This window comes from Ursus arctos, chromosome X (genome assembly GCF_023065955.2).
Source record: "Ursus arctos isolate Adak ecotype North America chromosome X, UrsArc2.0, whole genome shotgun sequence".
NCBI classification, from domain to species: domain Eukaryota; kingdom Metazoa; phylum Chordata; class Mammalia; order Carnivora; family Ursidae; genus Ursus; species Ursus arctos.
Genome location: NC_079873.1, coordinates 29,469,894 through 29,489,507, shown reverse-complemented (window position 1 = coordinate 29,489,507; position 19,614 = coordinate 29,469,894).

Sequence of the window (19,614 nt, the reverse complement as noted above, 5' to 3'; positions counted from 1 at the left end):
CTGTACACAGTATTCCTTTGAAGAAGGCTACATTAGGCTCTATGCTCAGATAGTCAGAGACTGGATTTTTACTTGCAAGAATATCCAGAAAGATCATTGAAATTTGTGTAGGGAATGTGGGAAGCTTTTGTTGTGTGGCTCCGCCCAACATACAACATGGATGATTCCTCCTACTAAATGCCACGTGTGCTGATCATTCTGGCAACACAAATGTCATTCAACATTTCCCAAACACCTCTTCAAGGTGATACCAGTACCATTGGAAATCACGGATGCAGCCTTCCCCTTTGTTTCAAATGAACAAATTCTGGTCACCGCAAGGGCAAATTAGGTTTAAAAACTGAACAAGAAAATAGCTTAAATTTGCTATGGTCCACTTTAAATATAGGAAACTCTTCAGTGGGCAGGGGTTTTTTTTGTTGTTGTTGTTCTCTTGTTGCCTTTACTGACGTTCCTATCACATGTTCCTAAATTAGTGACATTTCGAACTTTGTATTCCTTCTTGCTCATCACGCTTCTACTTCACTCAAGTTCCATTCCTTCCTTGGTCTAGGTTCAAGTTCTGGATCTCCCACTTTTTTGCTGTGCAGTTTGGGCATCTTACTTAACCTCTTTGATCCTCAGTTTCCTCATCTACGAGATAATAGCAGTACTTCTCTCAGGACTGTTATGAAGATAAACATGACCAAAAGGCTTCTCAGAGTACAACACGAAAGAGTAGTGACAACAAACTTTGACTTGCCCACTTGGCAGAGAAAGCTGATGTCTGAGAGATTGGTTCCATTTAGAGTACTCAAGTGGGCTGAGTGACCTGTCTCCAGTACATAGACATGCACGAGAAGATAAATTAAAAAATTATCAGAACGCAGAGAGGCAGTAATATACTATGGATAATTAATGACATGCATCAGTTTGAGATAATCTCTAAAAGTAATAGACTTCCCAGTGGCTCAAATTCATTGGTCAAAATAGTGTCTTCCTTGGATAGAGTTTGGATGATCATTGCCCAAGTTTGTCTCTCTTTGCTTTATACATCCATTGTTGACCTGCTACACCTCTAATTAACACATATTCTCTTTATTGTGTGTCTTTGAATAATATTCAGAGGACTATTATATTTCCCCTTATGTTCAAAGAGCACTGTCTCTGCCTCTCCCTATATACTGGCTACAGGTATCATTGCCCTGTTATTTACAGGAGTAAATAGGGCTTTAATATCCTAATATTGAACCTGATTCATTTATTCATTCAACCAACCTTTATTAATCTTCTAACAACAGCTCTCATTTCTTCAGGTGATGCTTCCTGGGTGATGCTGTTGCTACTGGTTTGGGAATCACGCTTTGAAAAACTGCTGTATTATGATCTGGGGATAAGGTGGTAAGTGATAAGTGTCTCATTATTCAAGAACCTTTCAGATGCAATCATAGTACTTGTGATTATAACACTATTATAAGAGATTCAGTATGGCTATTTCAAGATGAAATGGAAGCACATTGCAAAGTCAGTAAGCCACTTGAGAAAGAGTTAGCAAAAGCTTCTCTGAAGAGGTGACATTGTGTAGAGACCTGAACATGGAGTAAGTTGGTCAGGTAAGAGGAAAAAATAGGCGGGGAGGGTACTATCAGAGACCTAAGTAGTGAGCCTGACGTTGGGGAAGGATAAAAAGCTTAAGGATGATAGAGCTTCACACATAATGCAATGCATAGGGTAAAGGCACGCCTTTGGGAAGGACTGATTGATGTTAGACATTAAATCAAGTCCAGCAGAAATTAGGTTGGAGCAGGTGGAAAGCAAACACCAGAGTTTGCAGACAAAACAAAATTAGAGTTGCTAGGAGTTTAAAAGGAAGAAAGGCAACCAAACCACAAGCCGATAAGGTGGGTACAGATGAATTTGTGTGAATGCTATTTGTTAAGGTGCATTTATGTATTTGCTCAACACATTTAGGTCTCCACCACTCAAAAATGACATTCTAAGGTTTTAACATCCGACGACTTCAATTGGGAATGTTTGCCTCATGGGATCTGTGGGAGGAAAAACACAGCCGGGACAAAAATCCAAACATCATGCAAATCTTTGACATTTTGTTACCTGACAAAGATAAGTAAGATTCTACTTTGTTTTGACAAACACAGGGACCTTTGGATTTGTGTTCGGATACTTTGGATTAACCAGGAGACTAGTGAGAAGGAAAACAATGGTGTCATGTTATGGATTAGAATGTATGCCAAACCAAGATAGCAAAAATAAACCACGCTCTACAATATACCACCACCCCTGGGTATTAAACAGGAACTATAATTGTACTGAAACATGAGTCAAAAACTGGAATGGACCACAATAATTTGCTGAACTGTGGAAATTTTTTTTTGAAATGTGTACTAAACCTGCAAATTAGAAAACCAAAAGGCAACCATGTAGTGACCCTGTTTGAACTGGAATTGAACCTATATTTTGTCTGTGCTTATTTAAATGTACAACGTAATTTTCCAAACTAAATCTAAAGGGATCTGACCTATATTCTACTTGAGCCCTAGTTTTTAAATATATATGTATTTTTTCAATGACAGAAATCTGTAGTCTATGTTAAGCTCACTCAGGTAGCAACTACTGATGTTTCAGGATCCTTGCTGAAGAATTAACTCAGGCCTCTGAATGGCCCACTGCAAGGCACTGTCTTCAAAATGTGCTATGCCAGGATGATGGTTCGTTGTTCATGGTAATAAATAGACCAACCATCTTTGATCAAGTGGTAGGCTTTAAATAAATAACTACGCAGAACCAGTCAATCAGGTGGATAACTCACAGCCTCTCTTCATAAGGACTTCTTTCCCATTCAGACACAGCTGGTATCAGTTTTCATTCTACGGTACCCTTCTCTTCCATCCTAGGCCTTTATCTCCTGAAGCAGTTTCCCATCTTCTTTCTCACGAGTCCAGCTTTTTATCATACCCTAAGATTAGCCCAGAGTGATGGCTACAGAGTGACATGTGGTAATGGTGAAGGGAAAAGGAAGAGGTAGAGAAATGAGCTGTTTTATTTTGCTGGTATTAGGACTGCCAGGGCGCTCCGAGTATCTCCTTACTTCCTGCTCCCATTTCTTACGCCAAATACTCTTCTCCAATTGTTTTCTCGGCCCTTATTTCTGTAACTGAATGCCAGGAACAAATTAACCCAGCTGTTTTTCTAAGTGCAGGCGAATTAGATTTCAAGGAAGTGGGGAAGAGAGGGAAGGGAGAGAGAGAGAGATGAAGGAAGGAAGGAAAGCAGAAAGGAAGGAGGAAGGGAATGGAGGCTGGAAATCGATGAAGGAAGGAAGGGATAGGTTGAAGACCTAGAAAGGATCTTCTTTATTGTGCTTTTTCCATCATCGTGAAAATACAAACCTTCAGAAAAACTTCCAAGTGCGATATGATTTCTTTAGGGGTAAGAAGAGGGGAGAAAATTTATAAGATAACATTCTACTTATAGAGGACCGTGGATAAGAAAAACCTTGGTAATCGGCAACTACTAGTGGCTAAGGGAAATGGAGAACCAGATCATTCACTGGAAAAATTTGCCAAAATAAAAGAAACCAGATATTTGGAAAGCCACTTAGAAGAGAGGGAAAGTAGGTTTAAGCGGATTAGGGCTGACTTCTATACTAGTGCTTCTCAAACTGCACAGAATGCTCTTGAGAATCTTGCTAAAATGCAGAATCAGATTCTGTAAATCTAGGGCAGAGACTGAGATTCATTTCTAACAAGCTCCCACGTGGTGCTCATCCCACTGGTGTGCAAACTTCCCTTTGACTGGCAAGGTTCTGAACTTTCTTATTTGTAACCACTTGTAGGCCCCTGCCTGCTGTAGATGAGGCAGATATATGCCTCCATTTCCACATTGGAACTTGAAAAATATTTTTCCAAATATATTTGTTTTTTTTCCAAAAACGTACTGTATTATTTCATACAGTAGTAGGACTTTTGGTACTGCACTTCAGGTACAATATGATGTAAATAAGCTTTTGTACAATGACCCGAGTACTGAGCCAGATTATAAAGCACATTGGGGAAAAAAAATCCATTTATGACTGGGTCATCATTTATTTAGAAAAACTAGTGCAGAATTTTGAGACCATGAAGTCCAATCTCATCATATAATTTTGATTTTTTAGAATGAGCATATTTTGGGAGACCATTATCTATGTGGACGTTTATTATGCCAATAATGGTAAAGTAAGGGAGACCCAGGTTAGGATTGATGCAGTTGATGGGTTTTATGTAGATTGGAAATGAGAAAAAAAAAAAATCTAATTCAACATTTCTTTTAGTCCTTAAATGCATTGGTACAAAATCCTCAGAAATTTGAACTACCATCTTTGCAATATATTATTTTTAAAGAGAATAAAATAAAAAAGAAGCATTCCTGATAGTCGTTAGTAATGTAGCTAGTGACAATGTGTTTAATACAATTATTGTTTTCTATTTCCAGAAATGTCTAGTGATCAAGAGAAAAAACACATCCACAAAATAATAGAAGCCATAGAGCATTATTCCAGGGAGTCTGCTTTTTCTTCTTAACTGACGTCTTTAAAAGTAACTTTATACATAGTGGCAACGTTGAGTTGCCTGAAGCACTTAAGTTAAAATGTGTCAAAATATTAGTAACAAGTTTTAAATCAGGGATAGACTATTGAGGAAAAAAAACTCCAGGAAATGAAAATGTGCCACCTGCTGCCCTTTTGCCAAAAGCCACATTTTGTTGGCCCATGTGTTCATTTCTTCATTTCTTTGATTGTTTTTTAATTTACAAAGATGAACATTCCTTTTTTTATTTTAAAGATGCATTTATTTTTAGAGAGAGAGAGAGAGCACTTGCAGGAGTAAGGGGAGAGGCAGAAGGAGAGGGAGAGAGAAGCTCTCAAGCAAACTCCCTGCTGAGCAGGGAGCCCGATGCAGGGCTCAATTCCAGGGCCCTGAGATCATGACCTGAGCTGAAACCAAGAGTCAGCTGCTTAACCAACCAAGCCACGCAGGTACCCCTAAAGATGAACAGTTCTATAACTGGTAGAACAATCTTCTGTTTTCCAGGGCCATTTTGTTTTGACTTATTTTTAAAACCCCAACAAGTAATGGATCTATGTTTTAAAACAAGGTACCATTGCTATTAAATTTCTTTTATTTTCCACATATAGCTTAATGAAACAAAACTAAACAAAACAAAAATGTAGGGGAGTAGTCTTTTTTTTTTTTTTTTTTAAGATTTTTGTTTATTTATTAGAGAGAGAGAACACAACCAGGGGGAGCAGCAGGCAGAGGGAGAGGAGAAGCAGGGAGCCCGATGTGGAGCTCTATCCCAGGAGTCCAGGATCATGACCTGAGCCAAAGGCAGACAACCAACTGAGCCACCCAGGCCCCCCGGGGAGTAGTTTTAATAAGCAAATGCTTTGGGGACCACAGCAATCCTTGGTACCTGCCACTTCAAAGCCACTAGCTTTGAAATAACCTGCATAGTAAAGCACTGAGTTTTGGCATATTTTCAGTCTCAATACATAAGCAAAATTACTAAACTGTACCCCTGTTTTATGCCAAAATTTTCATAGGAAGGGGATAAAAGGAAGGAGATTGTGAGATTAATTTATTGGTCTGGTGGAAATGAAGACGTATCGGAGGGAAAATGTTCATTTTATGTAGAGTATGAATTGTCCCCTATAGGTAAAGTGACCATAATTCCTGTTTTCCCAGGCCATCCTGGCATATGCCCATTATCATGGCATTCTTTTCAGTTTAACATTTGTCCTGCACTTCTCATCTTTATCAAAGTATTACCATTAATCGATATATGAAATTAAGCTGACTTGAGTGGGGAGCATCTCTGCTATTTACATTCAGTTTTTGCCGTGTTCTCCTTGCCAGTGTACCAGATGCATATAAAGAGAGATGCAGGTGAAAAGATCTCATTTGAACATACAGTTAACTCTAAAACACAACCATCAACCATTTCTAAAACCTCTCCTGGGCTGACCTTTTCAGGAAAAATATAATTAACGCCTCCCTTCCTTTCAAGGACAGAATGCAGAGTCCTCACTGATAAAACAAACCGCATTCAAACAGGAGTGTTTTTTTGTTTTTTTTTTTTTTAATGGGAATGAATGCCTCCATCAGAGCTCAGAAGTAGGTAGGAATCAGGGCGCCTGGGTGGCTCAGTTGGTTAGGCAACTGCCTTCGGCTCAGGTCATGATCCAGGAGTCCTGGGATTGAGCCCTCATTCGGGCTCCCGGCTGGGCGAGGAGTCTGCTTCTCCCTCTGACGCTCCCCCTCTTGTGCTCTCTCTCTCAAATAAATACATAAAATTAAAAAAAAATAAGTAGGTAGGAATAATATTCAAAGCTTCTACTTAGTAGTATACTCACTTAGCAGTATCATGACTGAGTTGTAGCCTAAGAAAGGCCTAACTCTACAAAGCCCCTGGGAGATCAGAGCAGTGGTATACACGGGAATTATAAATTAGATAGACATGAAATGTGTGTAGAATGTAAAGGCCCAGAAGTCCTGGTATAAAGTATACAGATACTTGTCTGAATTCTCTTGTTCGGTGGTGTTAATATCTGTTGTAAAGTCTACAGTCATTTCTTTATTTTGATATGTGTTTCTATTTGAATAAGTTCTTTTAGCAGCAGTGAGCTAATGAAGTTCGTGCCTGATGAGAAACTAAGTGCTGAATTTCTGTTTCTTAGGAAAATTGGTGATGAACTTATAACTTGTACCATATGCTCGTTGAAATTTACCATCAACCATTGGGTTGCTGCAGTGTTATCATTGACCTCATGGAAACCACAAGACACAGATATGCTGAAGAAGCAGCAATATCTAATTCAAAGTTAGTAGTTATTTTAAGAAAGATGACAGTTTAATACTTGCAATCACAAAAGGTTCATTTGCATGTCACTCTATAAAAACCGCTTTTTCATTTAAACCAAATGACCGTTCTTCTAAAGTAATTTTGCTCACCTTCATCTTCAAGGTTTCTTTTGACCACACAAGTTACTGAAGACATAGATTTATAGATTTATAATAAAAGTACTATAATTTTTACAGAATAAAGATACAAATAACAGAGTGAGATAAAATCTATTGACCTGTAAAACGTACATTCATAATTACAACCAAACTGTAATATTTTATCAAGCCAGGAGATACATTTGTCAAAGAGCTTACAGATGTTTATATAAAACTGAGGTTTAATACAAAACATGTCAGTGTTTATTCTGTCTGTTGTCCATGATCAATCATATTTAAACTATTTTTTAAATCAACATATGTATTCTAAAATAGTATTGAACTCTTCTGTAAGTGAATCCTTCAATTTTTTGCATTCTATTAAAATTATTTTTGGAAATATTTTCATCAAAATATTCACTTAACAAAGAATCAAACAATTTTAGTTCTGAAAACTTTTAACAAAGTTGAATTATTTAAAACAAAGCTTGCAAGCAGAAAGATACTGAAATTTATCCTTGCCAAAACTAGGAAATAACTGGAGATTTTGATGTTAATGCAAACAGTGTGCAAGGCCTGTCTATTTCTGAAATTCTGCAATTTTGTTCTTTGATTAAGAGAATAATAATCTAAAGAAAGTTGTAAAACAATATTATCATACACTGAAAAAAACCCAGAAGAATAATTAACTATTGAGAAATCCAGTACAAATGTTAAGAGCTTTTAGTAAAGCAGGTTGTAAAACCAACATAGAAGAAGTAGTACCTTTTACCTATTCAAATAAAAAATCAGTTCAAAGATATAGTAGAAAAGTCTAAATTAATGATGAATGGAAAATACATAGGTTAGGTATTGAAAAAATGTCTAAAACCCATATAATACAAATAAAAATACAAAATATTCCTGAAAGACACAAAAATAGATTTTAACAAAAAGGAGGACAAGCCATTTACTTAGGTAGAAAATTTTACCTTGTGAAGATGTCAGTTTTCCCTGAGTTAAATTTATAATGTTAACACAAACCCAATAAAGGAGCTCTGTATGTTGATTTCAAATTGATTTGATGCAAAAAGCAAACAATAGTTGCCGTGAACACCCTGAAAAAGAGGGGCAACAGAAAGTATGGTATTGTTACATTTATACACAGGTAAACGGAAAAAAACAGAAAACAGATCCAAGTTCATAAGGAAATTTACAATAAAGATTGCATCTCGAGAAATTGGAGAAAGCTATCTTGTTTAATAAATATTTTGAGATAACTAGATAAACCTATGGAAAAGGATACAATTGGATTTTTTCCCCCACATTACATTATATACTAGGAAAAATTCCAGATAAATCAGAAGTTTAAGCCATACGTGTATTAGTAAAAAACTATAGGTGAACTCCTCTTAAAGAGTGGAAAAATCTTTCCTGTCTATAACTCAGACTCCAATAGCAGTAAGAGAAGACTGATATACATTTGATTACATTAACGTTCCAAGTCCCCTGAAAAAAAAAAAAGAAAAAATAAATAGTCAAATGAAAAAATTGGGAAGGTATGTTAGGAAATCCTAAAAACATTAAAGAATTAATATTCCTAATATATTAAAAGTTTCTAAAATAAAGCAAAGGCAAATACAAACAACATAATGGAAGAAAAGACTAGAGAGTAGACAGAAAAAATAAGACCCTTAACCATTTGAAAAAATGTTCAATATTGTTCATAAACCGAAACATACAAATGAAATGACGTTGAGTTACTTTTTCTCACCTATAAGATTTTCAGCATCCAAATGTTTGATGACTTGACAAGTTAGTGACGATATGAGCATTCTTATATATTGCTGGTGAAATAAGAAAACAGTGAAATGGCCTATGAAGGGGCATTGGGAAATACCTAACGAAATTACATGTTCATTTACCCTTTGACCAAACAATTCCATTTCTAAACTCCTAAAAAACACAAGCAAAGTTACAAAATAGTGTATGTACAGGGTTATAAAATTGCATTATTTGTAATATTTGTACTATTCATAATAACAAATGAACCAGAAACAAAATATACATTAATAGTGGTTTGCTTGACTAAACGATGGTATATCCACACAATGGAGCACATGCTTCTGTAGTAAAGAATGCAGGACATGTTCTATCCTACTGTAGAGTGATAACTAGGATATATTAAGTTAAATAAAACCAAAAAACTAAGATCAATTAAAGTGAATATAGTACCTATCGCTTACAAAAGAATATAAATATAGTACATATGAGAAATAGAAAGGTAAACATGAATATACGTGTACTTCATGGTAGAAAAAAGAGAATAGAATCAAGATTATTTTGTATTCAGTAGAATTTTACTTGAGCTTACTAGGTATTTCAACATCTGCAAATAGATAATTTTGTTAAGTAAAAATATGGCACAAAGAGAAAATACTTTTTTAAAAGTTCAGACTTCACATATATTAATCATAAAAAGCAATGTTGAAGAAAATTGTAGACAATTTTGTGAAAAAAATAAAAAATAAGGAAACTGTATTAGAGCTCCTTTTGGCTAAGAAATTGATTACAGCGCATGGATTTGTACCAAGAATAAATATTTTGTTTATGTTTTATTGATTGTAATCAATTTATAATACTGGGTAAGTTTAAGGTATACAGTATGTTAATTTGATACATTTGTATGTTGCCATATGATTACTACCGTAGGCCTTAGTTGATACCTCTATCATGTCATGTAATTATCATTTCTTTTTAAAAAATATATGTATTGTCGACTTCCATTCTCAAAAGTTTCCCAGTTTGGACAACAACTTACATGGTGATTTCTCCCTCTAGTTCCTAGATGACTGTACTGCTGAATACACCAGCCCCAACACACACATCACTTGTAGAGCATCTTCCTCAAGGAGTATAACTCAATGGGAACAGCATGAAATAGTGGAAAGGACAATTTATGTTTTCCCAATGAATCTGGGCAGAATCTGAAACTCACTGAAATTAATAGAATGCAGCAGAAGTGACACTGGGCTAGTTCCAAACGTATATCAATGAAGATGCAGCAGCTTTCAGTCTAGGGGCTCTTAGAAGCTAGTTGCAATTACGTGAGAAGCCTGGACCGCAAGGAGAAGACATGTGATGGAACACCAAGGTGCCGCGGTAAATATTCTTGGGTGAGATCCTAGACAAAAGCCAGCATCCCCTGTCAGCCACGTGCTTAGCATCTTCACCATTTCCACCCAGTTGAGCCCACATAACAGCTGCCCCAGCTGACAAGTGGAACAGACAATCCATAAAATCAGGAGAAATAATAAAATCATTTTCGATCGCACTATTTTGAGGTAATCATAAATTAAAATGCCATGGTACAAAACACACAGATTGTACCGCTTAATCAGTTTCCTCTATTGTTAACATCTTGCAAAATGATACAACATCACAAACATGGCATCAACATTGTTGCAACCCACTCAACTTATTCAAATTTCCCAATTTTACATATACTCATTTGTCTGTGTTTTTAGTCCTAAGCAATTGGATTTCATGTGAAGTCTCAGGTATCCAACATCATAGTCAAGGTACTGAACAGTCCCATTGCCCTGAGGATTTCGTGCTGCCCTTTTACTTTTGTAACGAAATTTACCACCCTACCTACCATCTTTAATCCCTAGCAATCAGTAATCTCATCTCCACTTCTTAAATTTAAAAAAATTTTAAAATTTTAAAGAAGTGTTACGTAAATTTATACAGTATTTATAATTTCAGGATTGGCTTTTTTCACTCAGCATAATTCCCTAGAGATTCATCCAAGTTACTGTATTTGTCAGGAGTTTATTTTGGTTTATTGCTGAATAATATTCCATGGTATGGATTTCCCACAGTTTGTTTAGCCGTTCACTCATTGATTTTTGTGTGATGGTAAGTTTTTTATTTCTCTGGGATAAATGTCCAAATGTGCAATTGCTGGGTCCTACAGTAGCTGCATGCTTAGTCTTTTGTAGTTGTTTGTTTGTTTAAGAAACTGCTGAACTGTTTTCTAGAATAAAGTTGCTTATATCTGCAAAAAACCTTGCTAGGGTTTGATAGGACTTGCATTAAACCTGTAGATCCATTTGGGGGAGAATTAACATCTTTACTATGAGTCTTCCAATCCATGGGTGCAGTATCTCTCCATTTTTTATGTTTTCTTCGATTTCTTTCATCAGCATTTTGCAATTTTCAGCGTGCAGATCCTATACATGTTTTGTTAACTTCATACCTAACATTTTATTTTCTTTGGAGTAATTGTAAATGGTACTGTATTTTTAATTTTGGTTTATACAAGCTCATTGTTAGTATACAGAAATGCTACTGATTTCTGTGTATTGATCTTGGATTCTGTGATCTTGCTGAAGGTACTTATAAGTTCTAGCAGTCATTCTTTAGATTTTTTTTTTTTTTAAGAGAGGGAGAGAGAGAGCGTGCCTGGGGAGGGGCAGAAGAAGAGGGAGAGAGAGAATCTTAAGCAGGCTCCACACCCCAGCATAGAGCCCCATGTGGGGCTTGATCTCACAACCCTGAGATCACGACCTGAGACGAAATCAAGACTTGGACGCTTAACGGACTGAGCCAACCAGGTGCCCTTGGCTGTTCTTCATATAAAATCATGATATTTGCAAATAAGGATAATTTTATTTATTCCTTTCCAATATGTATACCTTTTATATCTTTTGTTTGCCTTATTGAAATGGCCAGAAGTGCCAGTATTATGTTTAAGAACAGTGATGAGAGTAGACATACTTGTGTTATTTCCAGTCTTGGAAGTGGAAAGCATTCAGTCTTTCACCCTTAACTATACAGTTAGCTGTAAATCTCTTGTAAATGTTCTTTCTTATATTGACATAATTGCTGTTACAAACTTGCTGAGAGTTTTAAAAATCATAAATAGAAATGCTTTATTCATTTATTCATTTATTTTTTTTTACCTGTCAAATGCTTTTTCTGAATCAATTGATAAGATCATGTATTTTATTTTTTTAGGCCGGTGATGTTCCAGTGATGATCCAGTCTTGCAAGCCTGAAATAAGTCCCACTGGTCCATGGTATATAGTTCTTTTTATTCATTTTTTGATTCAGTTTAATAATTTTTTGAGGTTTTTGGCATCTAAGATCATGAGAGATATTAGTCTATAGTTTTCTTTTTTGTACTGTCTTTTTTAGATTTTGGTATCAGAGTGATAACTGTTCTATTTGAGAAGTGTCCCCCACACTTCTGTCATCTGGAAGAAATGATATAAAGTTTCAGTTAATTATTCCTTAAATATTTGAAAAAATTCTTCAGTGAAGCCTTCTGAACCTGGAAATATCTTTTTCAGGAGCCTTTAAAGTACACATTCAAAATCTTTAGTGGTTATGGGATTTGCTGATTTTCTGTCTACTTCTATCAGTTGCTGAGAGGGAGGTGTTGAATTCTTAACTATAAATGTGGATTTGTTATTTTTTTCTTTTCAATCTGTCATTTTTGCTTCATGTTGTTTGAGGCTCTCTGGCACATACATGGTTAGGGTTGTTATGTTTTACTTTCTGATGGGTTACTTGCATGCTTTTATAGGATTTCATCTTGACATATTATGGTATGTTTGAGTATGTTTTTTGGCATAGAGTTTTCTTAGTTGTTGTTCTGGTTATTCTGGCTATTACGATATCTAGGGGACATAATAGTCTATTGCTATCAACATTTTACCATTTTGTGTGATGTGTGTAAACCTTACTTTTATTTGGATTTTTTTTACCTTCCTTCCTTTTAAATATCATTGTTTTGAATATCAAGTGTTGTTATAATTTTGTTTTAGTTATCAAATATGATTTCAAAATCTCAGGAGAAGGATAATATATTGGAAGACTTGTATTTCTTTTTGTTTTCATTGTGTTTTTTTTTTTCCCATCCTGCCAGATGCTCCAAGTTTTCCTTATTTTATTATCTCCTTTCTGTTTAAATTTTTGCCTTTAAACATTCTTTAAGGATAGGTTTGATAGCAACACATTCTTTTAGTTTTCCTTAGTCTGGGAAAAGTCTTTCTTTCTCCTTCATTCCTTAAAGAATTTCACCTGCTCTGGAACTCAGGGTTAACGTTTATTTTCTTAAAAGAGGAGAAGCTGTTGGAGGAGGTCATTGAAAGGACATGACCTCTGGCTGACCCATGAACCGGCCCCCGCCAATCAGAAGCCTCTCATCCCCTCCCCTTCCCTTGAAATGGGCTTTCCGCTTGCCTTCCCCACACTAGCAGCTTCCTCAAGGACAGTGCCTTGCGCTAGTCATGCAGTGTTGAGTACATCTGCTCCGTGTATGTGACTGGCCCCCTTTAAGGGTTTTATATAAACTTATAAGACTCTGACAAGCTGGTGTGGAGATCTATTCATCTTGCAGCTGCCCAAGACAAGCCTTGTAAGTAAGTTCCCTTGTTTATTAGACCCGCTCCCTACCAATCTGGAGTAGCCAGCCTTTTTCTTTGGCTTCTCCCTGTCTTGTGTGTCCGGGGAAATCTCGAGTTGGCCATGAACCAATTTGTCTGGAGGGGTGGCCTGTATGTTAGGTGTTTGTGGACCATGTGAGTGCAGGGACGCCCCCCCCCCCATGCCAGCTGGTCTAATATGCTCGTTTGAGGAATTACACAGAACCCGCAGCAACAGAGAAGGAAAGTGCATGGCTGTGCCGTGGGCTGATCTCCGCTGTGGGCAGTTTGGCTGGTCACTGATGCCCACCTGGAGGCTGAGGCCCAAGGTGGAAGAAGAGCGGGGCTTAGAGAAGGACACATGGGTGTCCACTACTCTGCTAGCTTTGGGGCTGGTGGAGAAGGTGGAGAGCAAGGTAATAAACTACAGGGGTTAACGTGCTGTTTTGTAAAGCCAGAAGGGTGCAGGGGGCTGTGGATTAAGATTTGAGCACTTGTGACAAAGCCTGATTGGGACTCTAAAGAGGTGGAATCCCTAGAAAAGTGAGGAGAGCAGAGAGGAGGATGTTGCGGTGACTGACCGTGAACAGTACAAACCACCCCCGGCGGTCCGACCCCTAATATAAAGGAAAGCAAAGCTCAGCAACAACAACTCCAGCCGTTGGGGTAGCCCCGGATCTAGGAAATGCTCGTGAGAGCATATGCTCCCCCTGAGCTCATCGATGGAGCTACCAAGTTCCAGCAAAAGGTCAGGGAAAGTATCGAGGCATGGTTAATGTGGCTATGGGATGTGGGGGATGGACAGGGAAAATGAGCAACATCGCCACACATCCTGCCCTCTAGCAGCTCCTGCATGGTGCTTAGAGTTTCAAGATACTCCCTTTATAGATTAGATTATTCTAGCCTACAGGGAGGCTTGGCCTAATGAAGAGGACCTTCCTAGGCATGTGGGACCCAGGAAATCTATAAAGGAGGTACAATTAATTCTTAGGGAGTGGGAAATGAGACAGGCAGTTTACACCCCCCATCTTGGAAGTCCCTGCTTGGGCCACATTCACTGCAGCAATGAAAACCAATTACTCCAGTCCATCCCCAGCACTTGGTATTGGACCCTGATATCCATTATGAGCCTATTGGCGGGACAAGATAGTTTAGATGTTGGGCAATCCATTGCTGATCTGGGGGAGACTGGTAAATCCCAGGAATAAGTACAGGCTGTAGGAAAGACCCGAGACAGAGAGGGAGACGTGGATATTCCTACTGGTGCTTGGTGTACAGATGGATCTAGTCAGGGTAGTCTGTCCACATGGACTGCAGTCACTATCCCAACATAGATAGCATCTGGGTAAAAACAGGACTGGACCATGGTAGCCACTGGTCTGAACTCAAAGTGGTTTGGATGGTGGTCACTCCTGAGTCCTGGCCATTACCTTTGCACTGACAGTTGGGATGTTCTGAAAGGATTCACCCTATGGCCTTGACAGTGGGAAGACTAGGGGTGGATGATCATGAATAAGTTCTGTTTCCCCTCACCCCCCTGCCTCCAACCCAGCCAACATCTTGATGTTTCTGGGTAGTAAAGTTTAAGGCCCAAGGCGAGAAGACTCCCTGAGCCATGTTGCTTGTAGCAGGGTTCCCCTTGCTGGTGTATCTTGAATATGCAGTATCTCTGGGTGGAGGAGCCGTCAAATAAAGGAGAACGCTTCCTCTAGCCCCTTGGTGTTAGTGGGGACCATAGTAGGCCCCCATTCCACTGCTGCCATTTTCACATGGTGTTTTTGGTGTGATTTCTGTTCATTGAGGGGTGTGTGGGAATGGGCATTGTGCTAGCTTAGGTTAGGAGGTCAGGAAGTGCCAGGCCTGAGTAACCTTTTCCTGTTGGGTGGGGGAGTTGTGAAAACACTTTAAAGTTACGTTTTTCCTCTATTTCTGGAGTCTTCTCTTTCTACCTTTTAAGAGTTCTGTTTTGGGTTTATTTGATTTTGGCATGAGTCCTGGAGGTTTAGTTGTACTTAGCCTCCCTGAGAAACAGGGAGACGTGTATTGAGGCCATCTTGTTTGGACTAGTGTCCGATTTCTTACTTTTACCAATAAAATGGATAGAAAATGACCTCTCATCCTGGCCTTGATTTGCATCACCCTGGTCACTATGGCTGAACACATGTGGCTGAACACCTTTTCATCTGTTTTTTCTCCTGTATATGTTTTCTCTTCTGTGAAAGGTCTGTGAAAGTCCATGTCTTTATAGCTTCTATTGGGTTATTGGTCCTTATCCTCAAATAAGAGAAATTTGGTTTGAAACGGCAAACTCACTTCAAAGACAGAGGACAGCTGCTAAGGTCAAATAACGAAACCTCAATTTCAAAGAATAAATAGCCTCCTCAGCTGTGCTAGCTGTTAGCCAATTGGTGTTAAGCTGAACTACGGTATAAGGAGTACTTCCACACTAGTCGACAGGGGTTTTTCAAAAGAATTTTCCATGACCTATTCGTTTCTATCTGGGTCCAAACCCGAGACCTCTGCTGGGTGTTAAGAAAAGAGGACACAAGTGACAGGAAATTATTTTGCTAGTGAGGTGGAGAGAAAGCGCTAGGGCTGGGTAAAATTGGGAGCCAGGCTCCATGCGAGGTGCTCTCCATTAATCTCCATTTCTGAGTTTCTCACTTCTTCAGTTTTCCAGTGTCCACGTGGCTCCACATGCCTCCTGAGGGGTGAGCCCTCCGTGGCCACTGGCTCAGGATCGCTTTGCTGTTCATCCACCCGGCCCTGTAGCCGGCAGAACCCCCCTCCTACTCCAGTCCTAATAATAAGAATGCACGGGCTTTTGAAGACTACCTCTTTACCAAGCATCATTCTAAAAGTTTTACCTACATTTATATATTTTACCCCTGAAATAGCTCTTTGAGATCCCAATTTGTTGCTCTCACAAGTCATGGTCTCTTTTGCAGAAAGAGGAAAATTAGAGATGTTTAGTAAGTAGCCCAAACAAGGGCGCATAATTAGTAAGTAGCAGCCTCAGGATTCAACAAATACATGCAATCTTAATTATGCTTTAAAAAGAAAATGAAGGTCCTGTTCCTGGCTAACTTAAGCACCTTATTAAACCAGTAGCTTTCACAAAGACATTTGTGCTTTAAGTTATTTCTTTACATAAAAGCATTTTTGAAGGATGAAGATGATCACAGATCTAACAAGCCAGGAATTGGTTTCCTGACGCATCAGTTTCAGAGTAACTCTTTCCTAGTGGGCAAGACAAGCTGAGAAAGAATCCTATGTGAATGAGTGGCCGAGAGAAGAAGGTAATAGAAAATAGCCTTAAAAAAAAAATTGAGACTCCCCATGTGTGTTTCTGGCACACATTTCAATGTGTTTATCTGCAAAGTGCAGACGGTTCAGTGTCTTACACAGTTACTGGATGAACTAATGATCGAGTATAAAAGTCACTCCACATAGTCACTAGAACAGTTTACTCACAAAATAAACAGTAGGTGTCATTTATAAAAAGATTTATTTGACAGAGACCGTGAGAAAGAAAGAGCATGGGGTGGGGAGGGGCAGGGGGTGGAGAGAGAGAGTGAGAGAATCTCAAGCAGACTCCCGGCTAAGCGGGCAGCCAGATGCAGGCCTCCGTCTCAACCCTGAGATCATGACCTGAGCCGAAATAAGAGTCACTTAACCTACCGAGCCACCCAGGCACCCCTGTAGGTGTCATTATTATAATTGTCCCAAGAAGTATCCTCATGTATGTTTATTTAGACTTCCCAGTTCCAAACATATGGGGGTGATAGATCGAGAGAACAACTTCATCCTGTTACCTGTATGACGCACATCTTCCCAGTTCGCATTTCCCATCCAAACACCCATCTAGGATGTCTGCCCCTTTGGGAAGACCCTGCCGCCTTCTCAGAGATGTGACTGCACTCCTGACCTCCGCACCAGAACACAGCATAAACCTAACATCCTTGAGACGGATCTACATAGGGGGTGTGTGTGTTTCACTTCACAAGAAGGTCCACTGATAAATTTCACTTAGAGCTAGACAGGACTCCCAAAGAAAGGCTTTATGTATCTCCTAGAAAAAGTTCTTGTTGTATTATAGAATATATCATTTCAAAATAGACTGAACAGTATTATGTATTTCACCAAAACAGACATGGACTGTGAGATGCTGTCATACAGAAGGGCCCAGATTGAAGGAACGTGCTACCGTGGAGAACTTTAAAGAACCTGTGCGTGTGCATATAAGATGATCATTTGTGGCAGTTCCTACCATCTCTTACTGTCGGCAATGGGTTCTTTATTTTCCTCCTCTGTGGTTATCTCACCATTTTTTTTTTCTTTTTACTATTTAACACTGTGACCTCTGTGAATCACATCTATTTCCAAGTCAAAGTTATTAGAGAAAGTGCCTGGGGAGAATTAGAAATCTAAACTGTATGGGAAGCAAAGTTTGCATCCTAGGATTCAGAAAGATTGCTACTGAAGCACAATTATTCATGTTTTAAATTGAGATATAATTCACATAATATAAAATTCGATATTTTAATGTGTTCAATTCAGTGGTTTTCAGTGTGTTCTTAAAGTTGTACAACCATTGCCATTATCTTTAGTGGTAATTAAGTTCCAGAACATCTTTATCACCCCGAATTAGCAGTCATTTCCTATCCAGTCCTCCTGCCTTATGCAAACCTATCTACATTTTGTTTCTATAAATTTGCCTATTGTAGATATTCCATATAAACAGAATCCTGTGGTGTGTGGTCTTTTATGACTGAGTGCTTTCACTTACCATAGTATTTCCAAGGTCCATTCATTGCTGTATCATGCACTAGAATTAAATTCCTTTTTATGGCTGAATAATATTCCATTTTGAGATGATACCATGTTTTATCAGTTGAACACTTGGGTTGTTTCTACTTTTGGGCTATTACAAATAATGCTGTTATGAACATTTGTGTAAAAGTTTTTTCTATAAACACGTGTTTTCAGTTTTCTTGAGTATATACCTGGGAATGGCATGGCAGAGTCACATGGTAACTCTTTTTAACTGAGGAAATATCAAACCATCTTCCACAGTGGATGCACCATTTTACATTCCTACCGGAAATGTTTAAGGGATCTAATGTCTGCACATGCTCACTAACATGTTATTTTCTATTTCATTAAGTGATTATTATAGCCATCGTAGTGTGTGTGAGGTGTTATTGTAGCTTTGATCTGCATTTCCCCAATGACTAATGATATTGATCATCTTTTCTATGTGCTTAATGGCCATTTGTATATCTTATTTGGTAAAATGTGTTTTCAGGTAATTTGCACATTTTTAAATTGGGTTGTCTTTTTATCGTGGCGTTAATAAGAATTCTTCAAATATTTGGGATGGTAGATCATGATCAGTTGTAATATTTGCAAATATTTTCTCCCATTATATGGCTTTTTTTTTCACTTTCTTGATCATGTCCTTTAAAGCACAAAAGTTTATAATTTTGATAAAGTAAGATGTCCTCTAAAATTGTTGCCTTGTCCAAGTCACAAAGAGTCTTATAGTTTCTTCTAGAAGTTAAATAGTTATAGCTCTTACAGTTCAGGTCTTTAACATAAGTTGAGTTCATTTTTGCATATGGCACGAGCTAGGAGTCCAACTTCATTATTTTACATGTGGATATCCACTTCTCCCAGAATCATTTATTGGAAAGCTATTCTTCGCCCTTTGTGTTGTCGTGACACCCTTGTAAAAAATCAATTGACTATATACGTATGGGCTTATTTCTAGACTCCTGATTCAATTCCATTGATCTGTATGTCTATCAGTATGCCAGTACCAAAATATCTTGATTACTATACCCTTAAATTCTTAAATTGGGTCTTTTGTATTGCCTTATTAATTTTAGGGTAAGCTTGTAAATTTCTACAAAACAGCCAGGTAAGATTTTGATAGGGATTGTGGTGAATCTATAGACCAATTCGGAGTATTGCCATTTTAAGAATATTAAGTTTTCTAAAACAGAAAGAGGTGATGTTTTTTAATTTATCTATAAATCTATGTATTTTGTAGTTTTCAGTGTACAATTTTACAGTTTTTTCTCAAATCTATTTCTAATTCTTTTCACACTATTGTAAATAAACCAGCTTAATTTCATTTTTAGATTGTTCAGTGTAGTGTGGAAATATAACTGATTTTTATGTGTTGATCTTGTATCCTCCTTTTTTGAATTAATATA